An 11,412-nucleotide genomic window follows, 5' to 3' on the forward strand; every position below is an offset into this window, starting at 1 on the left:
TTGATGGCAGTAGGTAAACCCTGCAAACTGCAGCATAATGGATGTTGGATGCTCACGTTACTTGTAGATCTTAGCAGGGCAGTTGGTGGTGTGTGCTGCACAGATGGCCAAAGTGTAGAGCACGTAGCATGAGCTGTACAGGCAGCTGGCAATTTTGTAGTGCTGGTGAGCAAAAATCTGATTCAGGTTTTATGTGATTTTGAAAATTAAGTTATTTCATGCTGGAATTAAAGCTAGTCACATTAGAAAATCAGTTGAATAGTTTCCATTGAATCCTACAGATATGTTCCACTAGGAGTGACATTTTCCTTTGGTGGGAGGAGCTGCCCTTTACGTAGCTTCTGGGCATGTAGCAAAGTTTCCGTGTTTCGTATTTTCACTTGCAGAGAGAGGAACGTGTGTAAACTGGCATCTGTGAAATTTCTTCTCTGACTACGTTCGCAACGTTTGTGGTACCTGTTTGTAGCTTGATCCCCAGTTTGATAGCATTGCTTATGAAGAGACTCAGGAATTAGTTTAAAAAATGGCATCCAGGCAGCAGCAGATTATGGGAAACAATGGCAGTAATAGGACTGAAAGAAGGTTAACCTTCCAAGTAAGACTTCCCCCCCAGGAAATACCAGTATATCTAATTCTCAACATGGACCCATCTGTGGATACTTAAATCTGTGGATGAGGGCCATATAGAGACACACAGCATTTTTCTGCAGGACTAGGGGAACTCCCAAGTTTTGCAGAAAAATAAATACCCTCCCCCAGTGGATGGTGGTTAAATCAGAAACAACATATACAGAGCAGGGAAGGGAGAACAAGGAGCCAGATGGGCGTAACAGCGTCCTTGGACACAGCTAGGTTACTAGTTCAGACACTGATGCCAACCCCACCATCAGTGTCTCTCCTTGGTGGGCAGGCAGGCACGAGTGAAGAACGGAGTTGCCATTGCTGCCCCAGCTCTGAGGTGGTGGCATGGTGAGTGGAAGAACCGCTGCTACTGCTGTGTGAGGAGAGGGAGGGAACCTTGGAGATGGGGAAGGGCAGTGGTAGCATGAACAGGCAAGCAGCTGACTCAACAGTGAAGAGAGGAGACTGGCTGACAAGGGAGGAAGACCAGCAGTGGCAGCTTTACAGATATGGAGGAAGAAGGAGGTCACCTGGTGGGCAGGTGTGCAAGTGAGGAAGAAGGGAAGGGAGGATGAGGCCAGAGAAGTGAGAAAGAGAGTGGCAGCACTCCAGGTAATGGTCAATGGAGCAGCCAGCAGTGATGCAGCAGATGGGGAAGGAAAGGCGGAGGAGAAGATGAAAGATGGGAGAGAGTCAGTGGGTTGACACAATGAAGCAGCGGGAGGAAGCAGGTATGATGGGGGGATTTCTTCTTCTCTCTGGGTTCTTCACAGGTCCTCAGTTGTTTTCCTCAGAATATCTAGCTATGGTAGCTGTCCATTACTTTCAATAGGATGTGCAACCAACCATAGATGCTGGTGTTTGCTTTCAATGGGATGTATGTGCATCTCAAGCAAAGGAGAGTGGCTGTTTTTGGCACCTTATTTCCTGAATGGAATTTTGCCAAAAGGTGTCGAACCCCAGTAACACCTCTCCCCCCCCAAAATGCCACACAACAGCTAGGGTTCAGTTGAATGCTGCTCAGCACCATAAGGATCGTGGCTCCTTACTTCCCCTGCAAGATTTTTGGGTGGGTGAAGGATCTGCTTTTACAGGCCAGTCAGTCTAATGTTGATACTGGGCAAGTTGGTGGAATCTGTTATTAAAGATAGAATTAGTAGGCACATTGATGAACAAAAGCTATTGAGAAAGGATCATCATGGCTTCTCTAAGGGCAGATCTTGTCTCACTAACCTTTTCAAGCTTTTTTTTGGGGGGGGGATGAACAAACATGTCGACGGGTGACCTAGCAGATATTGTTTACCTAGACTTCCAGAAAGCTTTTGATAAAATTCCTCATCTAAGGCTCCAAATAAATTCAGCAGTCATGGAATTAAGAGGAAAAATCCTTTGTGGATTAAAAACTGGTTACTTAATAGGAAACGGGGGGAGTATAAATGGGCACAGTGGAAGGTTGTAAGCAGTGTGGTACCGCAGGGCTCGGTACTAGGTCCAGTGCTTTTTTAACTTGTACATTAGTGATTTGGAGTCGGGAGTAAGCAGTGAAGTGGCTAGGTTTGCAGATGATACTGATTTGTTCAGGGCAGTGAGAAATAGCGTGGATTGTGTGAGGCGCTCCAAGAGGGATCTGTCGAGGTTGGCGAGTGGGTGTCAATTTGGCAAATGAGGTTCAACGTGGACAAGTGCAAGATGATGCACATTGAAGCCAAAAATCCTAAATATAAATATATGTTCGTGGGGTCCACACTGACAGTAACTGACCAGGAAAGAGATCTTGGAGTCATGGTAGATAACTCACTGAATATGTCGACTCAGTATGTGACTGCAATAAAAAAGGCAAATGCTATGCTGGGGATTGAAAACAAATCCACCTGCATCATAACACGGCTGTATAGATCTATGGAAAAGATGCAGAAAAGGGTAACTGAAATGACTAAGGAGATGGAACACTTTACCTATGAAGAAAGGTTAAAGCAGTTAGGGCTTTTTTTGCTGGGAGAAACGACGACTGAGGGGTGATATGATAGAGGTTTACAAAATTATGTGTGAGACAGAGAAGTACTTTTCTCCCTTTCTCACAATACAAGAACTCATGGGCATTCAGTGAAATTAATGAGTAGTAGGCTTAGAACATAAAAGAGGTACTTCTTCACCCAGAATAATTAACACATGGAATTCACTGCCACAAGAAGTGATGGTGGCTACAAGTATAGGGGGATGGATAAACATATGAAGCAGAGGTCCCTGAGTGGCTATTAGCCACAATGTATTAATGAAATACTACGTCTGGGGCAGTGATGCCCTGTATTCTTGGTGCTGAGGGGGCAATAGTGGGAGGGCTTCTGGCCCCATTGGTGGACCTTGTGATGGCACCTGGTTTTTGGCCAGTGTGGATGGGACATTGGCCTGATCCAACATGACTTCTCTTATGTTCTTATGGTCTAGGGCCAGCAAGCATGATGTAACAGAGTTCTTCAACCTCTTATATTGGAGGCTAAGCTTTCTAATTTCAGGTATTCAGGAGTTCTGTGTATTCAGACATAAAATTCTACTCAACCCCTGATTGTTGTTCTTTTTTTTAAACGTCCTAGGGAACAATGCTGGTTGAAGCTACAGAGTTCTGTGTATTCAGACATAAAATTCTGCTCAACCCCTGATTGTTGTTTTTTTTAAATGTCCTAGGGAACAATGCTGGTTGAAGCTACTTGTTATAGGACCCGAAGCTTCACAAATGGCAATGTGCGTTAGATAGCAGACTACATTGCACTTCTGATACTGCCTGTACGCAGAAACTAAAAATATAAACTGCTTTCATGCCGATTTAACTGTCATAGCCCCTCATGGTGATATGCTGAGAATTGCAGCATTTGGTGGTATTTATATTTCCATTACTTTAGCAATTCCTATGAGTTCTTTTGGCAAAGCTGTGATAGGCAGAATGGCTTTAGAGGAGTTTCACTTCATAATGTAGATATGGAGCTGGATTATGGTGCTGGAGAAGACTCTTGAGAGTCCCTTGGACTGCAAGAAGATCAAATCAGTCAATCCTAAAAGAAATCAACCCTGACTGTTCCCTGGAAGGCCAGATACTGAAGCTGAAGCTCAAATACTCTGGCCACCAAATGAGAAGGGAGCACTCACTGGAGAAGACCCTGATGCTGGGAACGATTGAAGGTCAAAGAAGAAGGGAACGGCAAAGGATGAGATGGTTATCAATGCAACAAGCATGAAATTAAGCAAACTCCGGAGCACGACGGAAGACAGGTGGGCCTGGCGTGATGTGGTCCATGGGGTCGTGAAGAGTCAGACTCTACTGTGCAACTGAACAACAAACTTCCCAGTCTACTCTGCTATATGCTAAGCCTTTATCTTTGTCTGCAGAAGTGGTGCTGCTTCCAGCAGAGAAGGTGCCATACTTATGGCTGAGTTCTATCACACTGCTCAGCTATATCAGAAGTTACTTTTATATGGTGTGTCTGGATATCAAGTACTCCTTGAACACCAGGAAGGTGGAAAACCTAGAATTTCAGTCTTCCTCTTTTCATTTTCATATACAAGCAAAGTGTATGCTGTGGAGACCAGCATTTCTAATATCATGCTGATTATCTGTATGGGATATTTTTGTTTCCTAGTGCTGAAAGCATTAATTGGTCATGGCATACTCCCAGAACAATTTTAGACTTAAAAATAGTATACTGGATGTAGTTTGAAAGGTTATTTCTAATGGATGATCTTTAATGTGAACTCTATTTTTGAACTTCCCTCCTTCCTTTTGTTCTCTTATTTCCCCACATGGGATTTTAAGCTCAGTATGAAAGGAAATGTAGCATAAGGAAGGGTTTTCCTCATTTACATACCTTGGCTCAAGCACATAGAGCTAACAGCCTCACTCTCAGAGCTAACAGCCAGCCCAATTGTCTATGCATCTGATCCCCTAAAAGCTCTTCTGGAATTTCTCAGCAGTATGCAGGTGAAATTTCTCAGCAGTATGCAGGTGGCCATTTGGTGCCTCCTTCCCACAGTGCTCCAGTAAAGCAGCAAACTCCAGGATTATGTGAGGTTGTTGACCCCTTACAGAAAATACAAGATTGTCATGGGAAAGAGCCCAATTGCTACCTCTTCCCATTTGACCCGGGATTAGTGGAGAAATACGGGGAAGATGTACGGTACAATACTGCCCACGCTACTGAGGTAACATCAGAAGGGTTCCTAAGTATGTACAGCAGTCTTTACGATTAATATTCCCTGTAAGGTTACAAAAAAAGATAGGCCTCTGAAATACAGTCTACATCTCACTGATGCTGTAGACACAACTGAGGGAGGGAAAGGAAAGGCAAAGATACCCAGTGCTTTGGGGAGCAAGCAAGGCACGAATAATAATGTCAGTGTTTGTAAGTGCATTCGGTTCATAGAATTCTTGGTCTAGAAATTTCTTCAGCATACAAAAGTGATTTAGCATGTGTGCTTATCTACACATGCCTTTGCATATTATTTGTAACTCCTGAAAGTGTCAAGATTAATCACCGCTGGATTTCCAAACTTCTGCCGTCTTGCAGTGCAAACTTGACTCACTTTTTAAAACCACACTACAGCACTGGAGGTTCCACTCGCAGGTCCCTTACTTTCCTAACTGAGCCAGGAACTCTGAACCCCCACAGCCTTGGGTAAAAATCTGGATTTCTTAATTTGTCAGCCTGTTTTCCTTTCCCACAGCTGCTCCCACCCACCCTGTGGGAACAACTCTGCTAGCAGTGGCACACCAATAGCTTGCTCAATGCCACACTGAAGCAACATCCGTTATAGTGCATGAAGGAGCCATTGCAAAGGGGAAGCGTGAGGTTGGTTATGAGTCATCAGGGATTGCAGATTTGTGCCGAGATCAGGATAATTGCTTGATAATATGGGTTTTATTTTAGAATAACTTTTATTATAAGAAAGTAAGTATATATAACAACAATTATTTTTCATCAACATTTGTGAATTATGTCAAATTCTACATAGTTGAATGTTTAAAAATATATTCCTTTATAATACTGTGACTGGTCTTGATGAATACAATCAACTGTTTTGTTGTTCATGATCAGGGCTTGGTTATGCTGCGTTTCTGAAGGAATGCATACACCTGCTGGATGTGATACTGAGCACAGAATCCAAGCTTTCTAGTGGGATGTACATGATCGAATTGAGTCGCATTCACTTGGCGCTAAGTCTTAAGTCGAGCATGAAAATGCAACTGTTTCATACTTTGTCCTGTTGATTTGCCACTAATTTTTGAAAAGTTGAGGCTTGGTTTACTTGTGTGTGTCCCCTGAACATTCTGGGTCCCTAACCGCATTTTCCATCTGTCATTTTTACAGCTCTAGTTATTTTGTGAGTTGCCTCTACCTGAACTGACATACAAAAACATAAATTCAGATATAACAGGAATGTGCCCACTTGATCTCAGGATAATCAAAATGGCCACCGTGTTCTTTACCGGTGGCAAGGCTTTCTTCAAGATGCCCACTGCAAAGTGACATTTTAAGGAGGACACTGATGGATATGGAATATTATGGTGCACTGATGAATATGGAATGTATAGTTGCATGAAGTTGCCTTATGTCAAGTCTGGTTCATTCAGTGCACCATTCTCCTGACTAGCAGCAGCTGTCTCAAGTGGAGAATGGTCTTTCCTAACATGTGAGATGGTTTTAACTTGAGGTAACAAGGGTCTGGACCTTCTGCGTGCAACAATTGTGCTGTACCATTGAGCTACAGCCCCTCCCTTCATACCTCATAGTTCCAGCCCACATCTTCTCTCATCTCATACCTTCCCTCATGGGTATATCTTGACAGCTATGCCTAAAATTGCCTCAAACATTTAGACCCCCCATCTCCCTTCAATTATGGAATTTAAGGAGGCTTAAAGTTCCTGCTGTCTCACCTCTCCCTTCCTTCTGCAGCTCAAAATTCTGTTCTTAAGGGTTCCTTATTCTCAGAAGCAGCATTTCAGCCACAGCAGGAGAGGGGAAGCAAGAAAATCAAGCTTTGTATGTCAGAAATCCTTCAAGCCACAGCTGGATCAAAACCACTGACCAGATCCAGATGAGCTGAGCTTCAGCAAGGTTCCTACTTTATGTGCTCTCCATCTATTCCCTGTTTCAGGGCTCACTACAGAGTTGCCTAATTAAAACAGTTTTCTGTCAAGATAGTCAATGCTGCTGTCTGAAAAATCAGATTCTTCAAGGTTCCATCCCATGACTCTCCAGATTAGTTCAAGTTTTGCCCGGTCCACCTGTTTCTCCCCTGGCTCTGCCTCTTGGTTCCATCTAGGGAACCAGTATACTTCACATGAAAAATTGGCAGTCCTGGCCCTAATTTAGAGCAAACCGAGCTCTGTGATTAAGCTAGAGCATAGACGATCCAGTCATTTCACTCACACAAACCTTTTCAGTTTCCTACACACAAAAACTAGAGGAAAATATCCAAGTTATTATAGAAAATTGGATTGTGGGGCTGTTTTCCAAAATGGCTTGCTATATTTTGAGAATAATACACATCCAGCTGCCTTATCGTGGTTCTCAAGCAGAGGTTTTCTGTATCACCTGCTACCAGATCCTTTTTATGAAGTGCCAGGGTTTGAACCTGAGACCTTCTGCTTGCCAAACAGTTGCTCTGCTACTGAGCCACAGCCCCTCCCTCAAACTCTAACCCATTTTAAAGATTTGTTTGTTATTTCTAACTCCTTTAACAAAGGGTAAGCTTTTTCATCTTTAACTTTCTATTGTTTTCTCTCTGACTAACACTTCAGTTTTTAATTTTTGTTTTTAAAAACCATAAATGTGGCATTCTTTAAATATGTTAAATGAGGATATATAAGATTTACTAATGGGTTGGATGTTATGGGAAAGGGGGGGAACCTTTGGTGGTCCCCCATTCCCTCCCAGAAGCAACATTTGGGGTACATTTCAGGCTGCAGTGGGAGGGCAGAGGCATGGATGTTGCACTTCCATGCATGGAATTTAGGTGGGATCTGACCCGGTGTTTCGTAATTTATTGATCCCCCCACAAATCCCATCATCATAACCCTACCCCCCTTTAAAAGTGAAGCATGATGGTTTCCTTACCTCTTAAGTAAAGGTAAAGGTTCCCTTGCTCAAAAGCTAGTCGAGTCCGACTCTAGGGTTGCGGTGCTCATCTCCGTTTCAAAGCCGGAGAGGCAGCACTGTCCGAAGACTTTTCCGTGGTCATGTGGCCGGCATGACTAAACACCGAGGCGCACGGAATGCTGTTACCTTCTCAACGAAGTGGTACCTATTTATCTACTTGCAATTTCTTGCTTTCGAACTACTAGGTTGGCAGGAGCTGGAACTAGAGACGGGAGCTCACTCCGTCATGCGGCAACTCGGGTCTCGAACTGCTAAACTACCGACCTTCCACAGCCTGCAGTTCTGTGCCTTAACCACTTGAGCCACCACAGCTCCTCCTTACCTCTTATTCTTAAGCAAAAGAGCCTTCAAACTAAGAAAAACTTCAGCAGGTAGTGGCATGAGCCCCAAAGGGTAAGATGTTAATTGGCTACTGTGAACTCTAAATGAGTCCTATCCTTTGACTCTTATACTGTAATTCAGGGTTAGCTCTTAACTGCTGATCTTGGGACTGAAAGTAGTTCATAGTTACAGCGTTGGCAAAAAAGGGCCTCTGGGGTGTTCATGAAATGGCTCTTTGAATCACATCTGTTCTTTGTCCTGCAGATACCTATTTGCAATACTCAAAAAAGTTGGGAAGCAGGCTTATTTTCTAGAATGGTGAGTGACACCTAATTTTATTTTATAGCATTATTAATTGCCTAAGTTCAAAACATCATGCAACAACCCAAAGTAACATGGAGGGGGAACAGCCAATGACTCCCTTCTGCTAAGATTTTTTCTGGGTGGAAAAACACTTCTACTGATATAAAAAAAAATCTCCTTGGAAGGGAGTCATTTTATCCGAGCCAATAAGCCTATTGTGGAAAAACATTAAAACAGCAAAACAATATGATTTGCACAAGCTTCAGAGAACCAACAAAACAAAGCGGAAATCTGGCCACTGTCCTGCAGGAAGCTGTTCCACTGCAAAAAAAAACTTGTCTCAGGTAACCTTAAGAGTTGATTCACTGGCAGGGACTCTTCTCTATATATTTACTTATATTATTTGTAGTCCACCTTTCTCTCAGGTCCTTAGGTCGTATTACACAGAGTAAGTCACTATACGGGACATTCAATAAACAATGCATTAGGATTGTAGAAGCCTGGGAACCAACCAGAAATCTGAAAGACAGGAATGAAGGTTAGCATTACGTAAAAATTACATAATCGGAGCCTACTTACAGTAAGCAATACAGATCGGTATAGACCACAGTCTCTAATCAATTTTAATTATCCAATTAAGTTTGTGAACCTGAAATCTTGCCTCCCTGGGGCACTGTCCTTAGCTCGTTCTCCTCGTTCCTCCAGGGATGCTGTCAGAGGGTTGCTATCGGGGAGAAGAGGTCTTCCCAACAAGACCTGAATTGTGGAGTCCCACAGGATTCGATGTTATTTAACACTTATATTTACCTTCTTGCCGAGATCACCAAGTGGTCTGGAGTTGGGTGCCATCAATATGCTGATGACACTCAGCTCTTCCTCCTGCTGGATAAGCAACCGGTGGCAGGGCTCTCAGCGCTATCCCAGTGCCTGGATGCGGTTGTCCAATGGTTAAGGAGGAGCTGGCTGAATCTATCCAAGACAGAGGTCATGTGGCTGGGAAAGCTGTTTATCTGGGTCAGACCTTGCCACATTGATCCATGCAACCATCACCTCCCGATTGGACTACTGCAATTCGCTCTATGTAGGGCTACCCTTGAAAACACTTTGGAAACTGTTGGTGGTCCAGAATGCAGCAGCCAGGTTACTGACTGGAACATCATGGTCATCTGACTGGAATATCATGGTCAGTTCATATTACTCTAACTCTGTGGCAGCTGCACCTGGTACCAGTTAATCTCCGGATACAATTCAAAGCATTGGTGTTAAACTTTAAAGCCCTTAATGGTCCGGAACCTTCATACCTACAGGACCACCTCTCCCATTACAATCCCCCGCACTCCCTTCAGTCAGTCTAGGGGCCTCTTGCAGGTGCCTGGCCCCAGGATGGCTCAGTTAGGGGAAGGGCCTTGTCAGTTGTGGCCCCTACTGTGTGGAATGCATTCTTGGATGACACTCATGCCCTGCCAGACTTGTTTAGTTTCTGCAGAGCATGCAAAGCTGAATCGTTTAGGTTGGCCTTTGGAAGGTAACTATATTTTGGCTGTTTTAATAGTGGTATGGTGATAGCCACTTATTTTAATATTTTAATGTTAATATTTAATACTTTTAATGTTGTTTTTACTGCATTGGTTTTAATGCTGTAAGTCGCCATGAGACCTTCAGGTGAGTGGCAGCTAAAAAAATCAAAAATAACTAAAACAGCCATTTTGTATAGTGTAACCCTACTATCTGTGCAGAAAAGTCTTCTCAAATAATTCAGTTCTCCATAGTTTGCAGAAAGCCACGAGAGTGGGAGCTTTCCTGACCTCCTCTGGCAGGCAAGTCCATAAGGTGGAGGCCACAACAGAGAAAGCACATTATCAAAGGGACACTTCATAGATGAGTCTTTTTAACATTTCCATGCTGGTCAATTCCTGTAGTACAGTTGACAAACAGGCTTTATGAGTAGCACCTGATTTCTCAACTACCTGAAGTCCTTTTCAGTGACTGAACTTAGTCATGTACTTTTGCCTTTCTGCTGTGGCTCCATTGTATTTGTTGCATTTTTTAAAAGTTGGAGTGTGTTGCTATGTCAGAATTGCCACACGAAGAAAGTAGAACCACATTTGTCATTGTCAGCTAGGGCTGCCAGCAATGCTCCGTCTAAGCGGTGGAGTCTTGCGAGCAAAAATTCTACTTTGTGAGCTACTGGCATTAAAGTTGTGAGCGAGCGATTTGGCTCCTGCATAAATGAGTTTGCTCTGGAGCCATCCTTCCTGAGGTAAGACAAAAATGTGTGAGCTGGAGGCGAAAAAACCGTGAGCTCACTCACACTAACTCAGCTTAGAGGGAACAGTGGTTGCCAGTACCTGGTAACTCGTGCAAGGGTTGCAGGGGATGCAATAACGTGGGAGGGTTTTTTTTTAAAATGCAGCCTCATGTACATACTGCTCTTCACAGTCAGCCTTGGTTTTCACCATCCTGAATAATTTGGTGTCATCTACAAACGTGGCCACTATAGTAGCCCTAGTTCCAGATCATTGATGAATAAATTAAACCGTACTAGCCCTAATACAGATATTCTAGGGATGCCAGCCTCCAGGGTCACCTCCAGACTGCAGAGATCAGTTCGCCTGGAGAAAATGGATGCTGTGGAGGGTGGACTCTGTGGCATTGTACCCAGGGGTCATTTCATAGAAAAAGAGCTAGGGGAACTCATTAGCATAACTCATTAGCATCTACCACACCCCCTGACATCACCGGAAGTGTGTCATAAGGCCACACCCCCTGACATCACTGGGGTTCCCATTCCTGAGGTGGAGGCAGGTGATCTCCCCCTTTCATGGGCTCCTGCCTGCCACCTGCCAGCTGGCTGGCAAGAGGAAAATCTCCCCACCCCCAAAACTGCACAATGCACTGACGTCACCCGGAAGTGACATCAGTGTGTCAGAGATGTCAGGAGGTGGCGTACTTTTTGGGCAACACTCTATGGTTTGAGGCCATTTTTACCATAGAGTTTGCCCCAAAAGCAGAGCATTGC

The sequence above is a fragment of the Gekko japonicus genome, unplaced genomic scaffold (genome assembly GCF_001447785.1).
Source record: "Gekko japonicus isolate JY-2015 unplaced genomic scaffold, Gekko_japonicus_V1.1 scaffold700, whole genome shotgun sequence".
NCBI lineage: Eukaryota > Metazoa > Chordata > Lepidosauria > Squamata > Gekkonidae > Gekko > Gekko japonicus.